The 13,483-nt window shown below is 38.9% G+C and overlaps 1 long non-coding RNA gene across 5 annotated transcripts in view; it reads left to right on the top strand.

The window, feature by feature from the left end:
* The window catches only part of LOC112824911 (uncharacterized), a 44,460-nt gene extending 31,387 nt beyond the window's left edge, over window positions 1-13,073 (top strand). For 2 of the 5 annotated variants that reach the window (XR_012380219.1, XR_003208566.2), the window contains 4 exons: window positions 7,069-7,254; window positions 11,375-11,454; window positions 12,488-12,621; window positions 12,998-13,073. This is a non-coding gene — a long non-coding RNA (uncharacterized lncRNA). The remainder of the gene's footprint in view (window positions 1-7,068; window positions 7,255-11,374; window positions 11,455-12,487; window positions 12,622-12,997) is intronic. The other 3 variants (XR_012380218.1, XR_012380221.1, XR_012380220.1) reach the window with 3 other exon arrangements.
* Window positions 13,074-13,483: the final 410 nt, after the last annotated feature.

The raw sequence follows: 13,483 nt of genomic DNA on the forward strand, positions 1-13,483 counted from the left end.
ACCATTCAAGAATAAGACTTAGTATTGGTCAAGGACATTGGACTGAGAACCACCATGAGAAGAGAGATGCGGCCAGTTCTGAGACTGGTTTCCTAAGCAGAGCGACTGGGTTCCATCCTCACAGGTGACCTCTGGCCCAGTTTGGAACAGAGCTCCCTGCACGTGGCAAAGACAGAGAGGAGTTATTGGGAAAGACTGAGAACCATGCCTTTATTGACTGCATTAATCCCTACAGCTGTATTCCCCAACTTCCTACTGATTTTGTTTGTGAAACAAGTTCCACTCCTCCCTAAGAGAGAACATATAGTAAATTCATCTTCATTCACAGCAACTCAACTCATACTGTAAAAACTTAGTAGTGCTGTTTGAACTTTTTAATTCCTTATCAAATGTGGCTGCAAGTTCATTGAATGTAGGAAAAAAATAGCCTAGGACTTTAACATTTCTTCAGACAATGGAGAACATACAAAGAAGTTATTTTTGATGTATCTACCACACCCTCCAAATATGATGGTGGATATTTTTCCTATATAAATTCCTTTCCTATATAAATGGTACTTAATCTTTTCTTGAAGGGTAAAGATACGATCATATTCTTTTTCCTCCAGTCCAAAGATAACCAGATTTCTTTCAGATTATAAGTAATTTAAATTTGATATTCTTTCAAGAGAATTTCAAGAATGATAAGCGGTAAGGTCCTGCTGCTGTTTTTACTTTGGAACATGACAAGCGATAAAATGAAGGGAGAAGAAAGGTTGATTGTGGTCTCTGAAAAGAGAGCTTTAGTATATAGCCAAAAGCATATTAGAATGACTAGAAACCTTGGTTACCTGCATGACCACAAGGGTTAGCCGAGCATCTGTGTCCTGATAGGTTAAATGTAAAATAATACTGAACTTGCTGTGTTGTAAGGATGCCATCTGTTTGTAAACTGGAAAATCCATGTTAGATGTTATCTGCATGGCTTAGTTATAATGGAGAAATGGTCTTCAGCTCTGTGATGATCCTTTTATAAATGAGTAGACGAGATCAACATTTACATTCAGGTTCTAGCTTGCCCATAATTTTCCTGGCTCCTTTTCCAAATCAAATGTGGCAGCAATTGTGACTGAATTAGTCTAACTGCTCAGACACCTGCACTTCTGTTTGGTCACCCTTGTCTCTTTTCCAAGGCCAAGTGCTGTGATCACTTATTCTCGTCAGCATTGGCTGCTCTTATTGAGCACTAATAGGCAGGACATCAGCTCGTCCCTCAGAGAGCAGCTCCAAGGTCGGTACCCTATTATAAACCTACCAAGTCAGGAACACCTTCCTGACTGGCTTTCTTCTGTCAGAGGCTGGAAGAGGAGAACAAGATGCTCAGGGCTGGGAATGACGGGCTTCAGCCCTGCACAGTCTCTACCCTTTGCTTTATCCTTCAAAGGGATAAGGAATGTTGTTATTGCTGCTATGGCCACTCCTCTCTTGGCTTGTTCTCAGGACAGATTGGATGCAATATATATGGCCTTACTGGTTGTTGAAACAGATATTCTTCTATAATGGTTTGTAAATAACTGTTGCCTGGTGCTGAGTAACTTACACTACCCGTGTGGTAATTGCAGCTTCTTCAGTCCCTCCTTCCTCTCCAACAATGCAAAGATCAGCCTGGCACAGTAGGAGGTCTCCAGACATTTCTGGTGGCCCTTTCTGATTGTAAATGGTGATTTGAATACCTCTTCTAGCTGTGTCCTTGGGCTCTCAGGATAATGCAGGAAATTTCAGGATAATATAGAGGATATATTGCTTTCCATTTGAAAATATTTAATTTCCACTCAAAAATAAATATTGATCAAGAGCTTACCATGTCCTAGGCATTATTCCAGGTACTAGTGATTTTTCAGATCTACATCTTGTTGTTATTACAGGAGAAGACTTTGGCTCAGTCCACCTTGAACCAAAGGGAAAAAAACACCTCACACAAATATTTCTAAATCTGGTCTTTTCTACTGATTATGCTAACCTCTGTCACATGACAAACCACATTCATTAACTAATGAGGTCAGAGGACAGCTTCACTTGGACCTTTTATTTCTTCATCCCTGAAATCATACTTTATGCGAATTTATGTTTTGAAAAGTCTAGGTAGTTTAAAGTTCACATATCATATAGAAGTGAAGGGACAGGAACTTAAAGCCCTATTTTCCTGGGAAAATGTAAAATACAGTGGATGTGTTCCAAAGCTATTTTAGGGAACAGAAAGATAGCCACTATGCATCCACTGGTCAATGCAACATTAATTGCTTCCTTCAGAAAACAAGTCATATCCTTTGTTCAACCTCAGAAAACTAGAAGTATGGTGATTTAATAAGTTTCCTGCCTGTCCTCGTATTTCCCTCTATTTTTTTATGGTGCTAGATGTGTGCAAAAGTAATACTCCTTAACACTCTGTCACACTTGGGCAGACACTTGGTGAATTCAGATGCCACACAAATTCCAGGTATATTGTGAGGTCTCCGAGTCACTTGATAAGATTTGTATACGGTTCACACCTAGTTAATATATGATTAAATAAATATCCAGTAAAATACAAACTAAATTGGCTTTCATCCACAAACAACAATGTTGCAAGAATAACTTATAAAACCTGCACATAGGGAAAAAGAGCTTTGTCACAGTGAGTGTGTTTGTCAACCTTACAGCACGTCATAGATTTTCTTTTTGTTTTAAGATTGGAAATATTCCAGTAAAAGAAACAGTTTGGAAGGCTATGGAAAACAACTGGACTGTCTCAGGTCTTCAGAGGCAACATTGTGTTCAAAACCTTTGGGTTGTTTTAAAGATGTGTGCTGGGGGCTGAGGGGTGGGGGAGAGAGAAAGAATGGAGAGAAGGAGAGACAGAAAGAGAAAGAAAGCATGCACGCTCAAGTCTCCTTCATTTAAGCCTGACGTCCTCAGTGGCATCATGGATGCCAAACACTATGATATCCATTGCATTTTAGTCAAGAAGTTACAGACCGGCCCTGAAGAGTCTCATTTCTTTCTGTTTGACTATTCGGGATGTGTCTTTATGACACAACAATTTTTTTGCCACGTTTATCCAGTGTTTTTCTTTTTCTCAAAGGGAATACTATTCTTTTGCTCTACAGTTGACACAGTGTTCCTATCCCCTGTGGCATACAGTCCTTATCTTAGAGTTACTGTAGGTCTGTTTGGGCGGTCATAAAACTACCAGTAAGCCTGAGGGCTTTTTGGCTCCATGGAAGGTAACAGTTGAGCTCATCCTGGAGCTCAAAGCTAGAGCAGGACAAAGCAGGGCAGCTGACTTTCTGGGGTTTTGCCAACCATAGCATCCTTGGCTGATTGGATTGTTATTGGGAATCTTCTGATTCAGACATATAACATCATTGTCCAAAGCCTCACAAAATCAAATGTGGTATAAAGTTTTTGCTTTAGAGCTAGAGCATGGCTCTTGTAGCATTAAGGAATAGATACATTTATTGTCTCAAAGAGCCCTTTTTGCGGGACCCAGAAAGTGGTTGTGGTAAAATTGAGTTATGCCATAGACCCAAATACTCTATGCAGCCAAGGCTAAGTCACTTCAGTTATAACCAGTGTGACTGCTCTCCTCACAGGACTATAAAAATTAAGGAATCATCAAGAATTCGCAAACATAGGCTTGTGAAAATGTCTAACAGATATGTCAAACATAAATGATCTTTTTCTGGTAGGAGAATGAGAAAGAAGCATATTTTATTAGATTCTTATGACCACTGAGAGCCTAACCAGACTGTGAGTGCCTGGCTTCCATTCACTGAATCACAAAATCTCACAGCTGGCAGTGGGTACCTTGAGAGCATCTGGTTCAAATAACTTACATTGCAGATGAGAAAACAGAGGTTCCAATATATTAGATTACTTGCCTAGGTCATACAGCTTGTTTATGGCAGTGTCAACACTAGAAGCCCAAGTTTTATGGTGTTGTAACTAGTTTCTTTCCTGGAAGTCCAGATGGACCTATAACCTGGAATTAGTATCTAGGAGAAAGATGGTAAAGATGTCACCCTGAGTCTTGACAGATTGGTAGGGAACCCTGACTGCCTGGCAGGGAATCCTGGAGTTTGTGTTAAGCAGGATTTTGGAGCCACATTCAGGTTTATCATAAAAAAGCTCCCAAGGTTAAATACAATTTCTGTCATGGAAAAAAAAAAGGAAGAGAGGCCAGATGCCACATATTTCTGATGTTAGAGCACTCAGTTTTCTTATAGTCATTTTCAGATGTGTTTAAACTATATGTGATAATTATAAGAATTGATTTTATAAAATTTTAATGGGAGGGGACTGCAAGGAACAAGTGTCGACTTAAAATTGGTGATAAAATATTGTCAAGTCACAAGTGGCTGCTGTTTGCTCCAGCCTGTGCTGGGAACTGTGAGAGCTACAAAAGAGAGTAGAAGAAAAACGTTTATTTTCTAGTAACCTATACCATAGCAGAGGGAAAATCATTCAGTCATCCTAATGGTATCATGGAAATTTTATAGCAACACAGTTCTTTACATTTTCAAATTGCTTTCAATGCACTGTCTTATTTTATATAGAGAGGACAAAAGAATATATGATTGTGTGCTTAAATTTCATGGTCCTCTAAATTTTGTGGCATTTGTAGATGTTTTAGGGGAGAAAAGGTTTTGAAGGGGGGGAGAGAAGGAGGAAGGGAAGTTTGCGTAAAGTATTCAAATGAGAACTTCGTCAATAAAAAATGAATAAATGGAATCAAGAAATTTACTGTATACATTTTATTTCTCAAAAAATTGTTTTAAAATTCTCTTCATATCTCATGGTTAGTTGCTTGGCAGTCTAAGTGATGGAGTGGCACGATGCCTTTAGAGTTCTCCACATGCCTAAATGAGAAGCCAAAGTTCAAATAAAGCCATCCAAGCTTTATTTGAATCATTTGAAATGTCCTCAAACAATTCTCTGTGCTGCTGATGTCAGTCTTTCATTCCATGAACAGAGAAAAAGAAAACGCAATTGGATCTGCATTTCGCTTATTTTCCATTGAATGCAAAAACTTCCTACTGCCTGAAAAGCATGTCAATACCAAAATTTGCCACAGAATGCATTTCACCAGGAGTTATTATCACTGTGATCTTCTCAATGGCCAGAATGTTACAGGGAATGAATTGCAGTCGGTCAGTGCCTCAAGTGGGTCCAGTAGATTCATGTTTCTCAGGATACTGTTCCCAAAGTCACTTGGAGTGCTTTTCCTGCTGAAAATGTTCAATTCACTGGATCAGGACCTCTGAAGGTGGTTTCTGGGAATTTCATATACCCCCCGGGGATTCATATATCCATTGAAGTCTGAGAACCATTATACTAATGTCTCCTGATACAGTTTGAGAGATCCCAAAGATGCTAGCCAGGCTCTTGTCTTCCCTACTAATATGATAAATCAGAAAAATGGCCAGTTTTCTGCATGTTCTAAAGCCTGTATATAGATGTAAGGCTGGGCATCAGTCAACTAACAGAACCAGAGGTGTCATATTTTGTTTCCTAAGATCACCTCTTCAGATGAGAAGAAGCATGCCTTTACCCTGAAGCAAGTTATGAACTAGCAAATCGTAGTCTCTTGCAACACCTGCAATCACTGATTTCTTTCTTTTCTTTGAATCCTGGCCTCTAAATATTCTTGATATGATAGATAGATAGATAGATAGGAGATAAATAGACAAAGACAGATAAAGACACCTTACCTCCACTACCAGTGACAAAACTTATTTTGCAACCCAGAAACTACTCATTAGTTTTGTTTTGTGAGGGTTCATTTGAATTGCCCACTACTTTTTTTTTTTTTTTTTTTTTTTTTTAGAGAGAGAGAGCACTCATGCGTGAGAGGGTGAGGGGCAGAGGGAAAGGGAGAGAGAGAATCTTAAGCAAGCTCCATGCCCAGTGCAGAGCCCAACACAGGGCTCAGTGTCACAACCCTGAGATCATGACCTGAGCAGAAATCAAGAATCAGACGCTCAACTGACTGAGCCACCCAGGTACCCCAAATTGCCCACTACTTTTAAAGGGAAGCTGTCACACTCTGAATATCCTGAATTGCAGGGCTGTCGCTTTTCTTACTTCTTCATTTTTCTTCTTTTCTCTTACTTCTCTGTTACTGAATAATATTGTATTGAACCAAGGAACCCACTTTGTAGCAAAGAGGGTGTATAGTACGGTTCTTTAGAGAAACAGAACCAATAGGGTGTGTATGTGTGTGTATGTGTGTGTGAAAGAGAAATTGATTGATCAATTATAAGGAATTGGCTCACACAATTATGGAGCCTGGCAGGTCCAAAATCTGCAGAGCTAATGTCCTCGTTCAACTATGAAAGCCAGCAGGCTGCTGTAGGACACCAGAAGAGCTTGATGCCCCAGTCTGAACAACTTCAGGCAAGAAGAAACAATGTTCCAGTTTGAAGACCATCAAGGCAGGAGAATAATCTCTTACTCAGGGAAGGGTCACCTTTTGTTCTTTTCAGGCCTTCAGCTGAATGGATGAAGCCTACTTACATTAGGAAAGGCAATTTGCTTTACTCAGTCTACTGATTCAAATGTTCAAATGTTCGAATGTTAATCTCATCCAAAACACCTAACAAACAGAACACAGAAACACCTAGAATGATGTTTGACCAATTCTCTGGGCACCCTGTGCCCAGTGAAATTGATGCACAAAATTAACCATCACATAGAGTGTAGCAGTGGGTGTATAACCATAGGATCTACATACACACAGAAGCTGTCAGCTGTATAGAGGGATAGATAACCTTTTGACGGAATAAATGAGGCATCACCTTGAAGATAATACTCTGCAAAGACAGAGTACAACCTTAAATCAATGATCTTTATGGGGTGCTATGTTCCCAGTAGACTATCTGGGTACAGAGACGAGTGGTGTTTTCAGGGACCCATGTTTTCTATCACTTAAACTTAGGGAATTTTGGTTTAGAAGTCCTGGTTCCTTTGTAGGAATAATGTATCCTCCAGAGATAACTGAAAGACTCCTCCTATTAAACTTTAAACATGGTTGCCTTTTGGTCATTTCAGACTCTTTATACCAAGAAATCAGCAGGCTAGGAAAGAAGTCACCTGGAAGGTAATTGATCCTAGTAATCAGGTATAAGTGAGTCTCCTACTGGGACAAGAAGCCCTACATGGAAGCAAGGAGGAATACATTGACAATGGAGTGATCCACTGGAGCATATCTCGGTACTACCCTGCATGATTTTTATGGTAAATGGATAAGTGCAACAGTCACGGTATGAAAGGGCACAGTGACAAGGGGCTCAGACCATTCATGAATGAGTCTGGGATGCCTCAGTAAACAAAGTGATGTAATAAATGAAACAGCTCTTTTCCTATCTGTAATCCACAGAGTTCTTAATGCAAATGTCACATATTAAGCAAAATATGGAAGTAGCCATGCTCTAAGTAGATCTCACATGATTCATATAGTACTCAGGGTTTTTCTCGAGGCCATTCTGAACTAAGGATTTGCTTAGGTTTGTAGGAAAGACGGATTTTGGAGCTAATGCTGGGTTCAATTTATGTGTCCAAAATAGAGCAAGCTCTCTTGCCAGAAGCATTTAGAAATATGGATATGGTTTCCCTCTTTCCTAGGGGCCAATTTATTGGCTCTTTATCAACATATACGGGATTATTTTGTAGTCTCAAAAAGGGAGATGGGTAAATCTCACAGTGTTCGAAGTTTAACAGATATCTCAAAACTGTTTTTCAAATTGACTGCAAACGTAAAGTCACAAAGCCTTGAGGCAAATGTAAGCTGAATCTCGCTGACTCTTTTTAAAATACAATACATCCAAATACTGCTATTTTTTAAAATGTCTGGGACAGCTGGAGATATTTCAAGAGGAAAATTGGAAAGATATTTTTTTATACCTTTAGGCAAGAGTGAATTATTTCAAACACCAAGTGGTTCAAAATCCCATTGAGTTCAAGAGGCTAGCCTTTCTTGGATTTCTAGTGGGCACTGCATTTGGCATAATAAACTTCCTCTACTGCTTCATTTCCTTTGCCTCAGATAGCCACATGCCCTCTAACCAGCCCTTGAGACAGACCTCAGTGCTGAATGATGGATAATCGTCATTTTCACCAATTCGCTTTAAGAACTATGTTTAGTTTCCAAGTACTAAAGCAACATGAACGGCTCCCTTAGGAAAACAGTAAAAATACAATCAAAACAGTTTAAATTTCAAAGGTCAAATTCATAATTCTACACTGCAGCCTAGTTTTCTCCCCATAGGCAATGTGGTATTACATACACTATGAAGCACTGCATTCACACGTAAGGATTAGTCATAGGCTGTCAGAGCTGCCAAGGACCTTGGAGATTATCCATTTCTATGCCTTTCTTTTACAGATGAGACAAAAGGCTCTAGGGAAGTGATAGAATGGAGAGGAAAAGAGACAGAGTTAGATACACAGAGTTCTTAAGTTTGTAGACAAGTTGTAAGCAGCCTACTTAATTGAGAGAATTCTCATATGCAGTGATTTTTTCCATTTCCTTCCCTTGTGCTCTACCTCTCGCCCTCATTCCCACCCCACCCAGCCAACCCTCAACCTTTTTCCGCCTTTCTCAGCAAGCTTACATCTCTGTGAAGGCTTAAGGTGTTAAGTTAGGATAGTTCTTGGGGGTAGTTACCACTTTTATTTAAAGATCTTTTGCATCAACCTCGTTTACATAAAATGGTTGAGAGCAAAGCCCCACTGATGCTGGCTGGGCCTGTAATACAGAAGCAGGAAGCTGATTGTGTCTCCTCTTTGTTAATTACCTTGTATGTGGTTCCCAACAGCAATGCCCTCCTTCTCTTAGGCAGAACTGAAGAGGTCGCATCATTATTTTCTAATCTAAATCCAAGCACTGTGATGCCTGGGTTTACCTACTCTAACCTGTCCTGTAACACTTTGTTCTTTCTAAGACTTCCTGAGCTTTCAACATATCAATTGGGATATGTCCCAATATCCCTTCACCTCTGTTCCTCTACCTCAACAATATTCTTTTCTCAGTGACAAAGGTCATGTTTCATTTTTTTTAGTTCAGGGAAGTCTTAGATAAAAATCTCTTGTATTCCTGGACAAAGATCTGGGGTCTCGGGGTGGGAGACTGGGATCTATTCTAAAATGGAGGGTTGAGGGGTCCCTGGAACACTGAGACTTCTGTGAAAAAGATCAAATCGTGAGAGGTCTTCTATACATATTTTTCTAATGTTGCAAATTTTAAATGCTTTGAAGTTGTGATTTCACCACAAAAAGTTTTCTATCAGGCATTTTGTATGGGGCAAACAGTGAAATGTAGTGAATAACCAAATAAATAGATTACACGTTTTCTTTATGACAGAGACTTTGTCACATGCAAAAGAAGGACTGTTTGGCATTGCTACTTGTTTAATAAAAGAGCTGCTGCAGTGGTCATTGACATAGCAGATCCATTTAGGAGGCGTGGATGAAAAACCTGTGCTCTAAAGGCACTGCCGACAGGAGGGAATGGTGGATAAAAAGCAGGGGCCTTGGAGGCAGAAAAATCCCAGGGACCAAACCTAATTCAACTACGTCTTGCATAACCTTACACAAACAGTGGAACCTCGCTGAACCTGTTTTCTTATCTGCAAAATATTTTAACAAAACCTACCCAGTGAGCTTGATACAAGGATTCAATAAGAATCTATATGTAGGGGCGCCTGGGTGGCTCAGTTGGTTAAGCGACTGCCTTCGGCACAGGTCATCCCGGAGTCCCAGGGTCGAGTCCCGGGATCGAGTCCTGCATCGGACTCCCGGCTCAGCGGGGAGCCGTCTTCTCCCTCTGACCCTCTCCCTTCTCACGCTGTTTCTCTCTTGCTCGCTCTCTAACAAATAAATAAATAAAGTCTAAAAAAATCTATGTGTAATAATTCTATATGTAAAAAATTTTGAATTTTACATAGATTTATGTTTTATAAAAATATATTTTACATATAGGCACATATATTAACATATATATATTTATGATGTCTATTACATGATTTATAGCCAATAAATGGTAACAATTATTTTTAGTAATCAAAATAAGTTTTTAGAGATTCAGGTTAGCATATACAATGGCAATACTTTGACAATCTTAAAACTATACTACAACATAAATTTTTAAGGCATATTCCATTCTTTTTTCCTATCACTATCAGTGCCACATTAAAAAAAAAAGAACACAGTTGTTTTCCTTTTGTTTCCACATCTGCTATGGGTAAACAGTCTGGAAGAGCTGAAGTCTAGGAAGCTCACAGGCTAGATAATTAGGCGGTGAATAATTGAGAGTCAACTGAGATCAATATGATTTTTTTTAAGTGACATCACACATTGAGATCACATCTACCAATCAGATCATAATATCATTCAGTAACGCATTTGATTTCAATTAAAATTTGAGGAAAAGTCAGGTAGATGTTCTCATTCACTTTGTAGATGAGAAATTTGAGGCTGGATGAGACTGTGATTTGTCCCCAGTAAAAAGGCTTGCTAATGCAAGATAATAGGGCAAGAACTCAGATTTTTGTAAACTTTTTTTTGAGTTAAAACTTATCTATAGAAAAGTGTACAGACCTTAAGTGCACAGTGCAAAGAAAGGTCTTTCATAAACTGGGTCCCCACTACCTAGATCAAGAAATGGAGTATAACTAGTACCCGGGGGATCTTTTATGCTACTCCCAGTCCCTATACCTCAAATCCTCACTTCTATCACCACTCATTAGTTTACATGTTTTTTTTTTTTAAAGATTTATTTATTTTTTTGACAGAGAGAGAGTGCAAGCACAAGCAGGGGGAGCAGCAGGCAGAGGGAGAGGGAGAAACAGGCTTCAGGCTTCCCGCTGAGCTGGGAGCCTGATGCGGGGCTCGATTCCAGCACCCTGGGATCATGATCTGAGCCAAAGGCAGACCATCAGTTGAGCCAGCCAGGAGCCTCTAGTTTACATGTTTTAGGAATTTATATAAATTGATATAAATGTGCTCTTTGATGTCTCATTTCTTTAGCTCATCATTTTTTTGAGATTCACCCATCTTATTACATGTACCAGTTTTTTTTCAAATTCACTGCTGTATAATATTCCATTATATAAATATACTGCAATTTACCCATACTTCTATAGAAAACATCTGTGTTATTTATAGTTTTTGGTTGCTGTGAACATTATTGTATATCCAGTTTGGTGTATATATGTACATCATTTCTGTTGAGTATATAATTAGGGGTACAATTGCTGACCAATGAGGTATGTATAAAAGAAGCCAGATTTTTTGACTTTGGAATCAATCTCAACCTATAAGTATCCTCAGTGTAACTGGACTTTCTTCTGATACACAGAGTGACAAGATCTGGGAGTGAGGAAGCTAAGATGGACTGAAAGTCTTTTGGATGCTCTTGGCACCGAGTAGTAATACAGGGCAAGTACCATAGAAAGAACACTTAAAAAGGTCCTGGGAACCAGTTTCTTATGCTGGTCTGATGCTTATTAGGTGTGCCATCTTCAGTAAGTCTCAGAGCCTTCACAGTTGTTCCCTTTGTCCAGATTGCTCATCCCCTTCCTTTTGTCTTGAGTAACTCCTACCCATCCTTCAGGACTCAACCTAATTCTCACTTCTTCAGCACAGCCTTTGCTGATTTCCCCAGTCCAGATTCAGTTTGCTGTTACTTTGTTTCTCATAGAAACCCACACTTCCTTTTTTTTTAAAAATGTATTTATCTTAATTGTAAGTTTCTAAGTGATAATTTTTCTAAATATTGGTTTATCTTCTACATAATTAGATGGTAAGTTCTCTGAGGGCAGAACCATCTCTTTCTTGCACACCACATGTATTTGGGGTCCCCAGTGCCACCCTCTGTTTCAGTAATTTGCTAGAAGGACTCACAGGACCCATAAAATGCTACCAAGCAAATCAGCAGAGGGAAAACCAGCCACAAGCTTCCTTGCCTAGTGAATAACACAGGTGCAGCTGATTTCCCCAGAAATGTGCTGTTGCAATATGTAAGGTGTTACCAACCAGAGAAACTTATTAAATAACAGTGTCCAGGGTTTTTATTGGGGTAATGTAGGTACCCTCTGCCTAGCACATACCTAAATCTCAGACTTCCAGAAAGAAAGCAGGTGTTCAGTATAAATCACATGGTTTATAGAAATAGTCAAGTTACAGTGAGCTACTCTTACCAGTTCAGGGATAGAAGGAACCATCCCAAAATTCAGGTTCCCAGATACCAGGAAATCAATTCCTCTAAATAAGGGTTTAGTTCAGGAAAATATCAGGAGATGTTGGTTAAAAAAATTTAAATACTCTTTTGGCCTTTTTTTAGTTGCAGGAATTTCAGAACCTTTAAGTTGTATAAATCGGCAAGGTGGGGTGGGGAGATCAATATGTAATGTGTCCTCAATTCTAAGTTCCTTGACCATGGAATACTTTCTTTCCTCTCTTATTTTTAAAGGATTAGTGTTCTGTGAAGAACACGCTGACAAATGCTGTTCTAATTCCAGCCCTTTCTCTCAGGCCAGTCACCTTTCCACCTCAACATTCTGCTGACAAGGCTCAGGATGCAACAGTCCAAAGCACACCTTTCAGGTTTCATAGAACATATTAGAGTTATAGTTGTTTGGCCTATTAATTCTCTTACTTCCTTCTCAGCCACTTGTAATCATGACCTTAACCCTGTAACACACATCAGTGATTCTGAATCACAGATAATGGAAAATTAAAGGGGTTAAGCATATATATTCACTGATAACAAGACAGTATTTATTCAGCATCCCACCTTCTATGACCCAATATCTGTTTCTTGGCAGAATTTTCCAAAGGTAACTTAGTTTTGCAAAGGTAACTTAATTGAAACTCATTAGCATGTTACTGACCATACAGCATAAGTAGTGTAGAACAGATGTAATTAAACACAGTTCCAGTTGAAAACCTACATTCAGTTCCTTTTCTATTTTCTTCACAGCTTTTGGAGTTGAGACTACTGAGGTGAAGACTGTGTCAAAGAGGTCATAAATAAAGCCACTGCTTTGGATAATTAATATATAGTGCTATGATACTTTTCAGGTTGAGACTATTAATTTTTGATAAAATGCTATGTATATTCATACAGGAACTCATTTAGAAAAATGGCTTTCATATAAACATTTGAGGAACACCTTATTTTCCTTCTCAGCTTTAATTGAATAATTTTAATACAAGCAAATTAAGTAAAATAAGGTCTAGGCTTCTTTGCAAAGCAATAGTTCACTAAGTTTAGCTAGATGTATGCTTAATGAAAAACCTTAATTTTTTTCATAGGTGGAGAAACTGAGACAATAGTTGTTTATGAAATAATTCAGACTACATATTTAGATTTCCCAGCCACTTCTGAATGTATTAGTAAGTTAGCTGGCATCAAGTCTCAACCATGAGCAATGAAAGAAAATGATGCCCCAAAGACTAACAATTT

Source organism: Callorhinus ursinus, unplaced genomic scaffold, assembly GCF_003265705.2.
Source record: "Callorhinus ursinus isolate GAN/ISIS: 27379988/994484 unplaced genomic scaffold, GSC_fseal_2.0 scaffold12, whole genome shotgun sequence".
In the NCBI taxonomy this organism is placed as follows: Eukaryota; Metazoa; Chordata; class Mammalia; order Carnivora; family Otariidae; genus Callorhinus; species Callorhinus ursinus.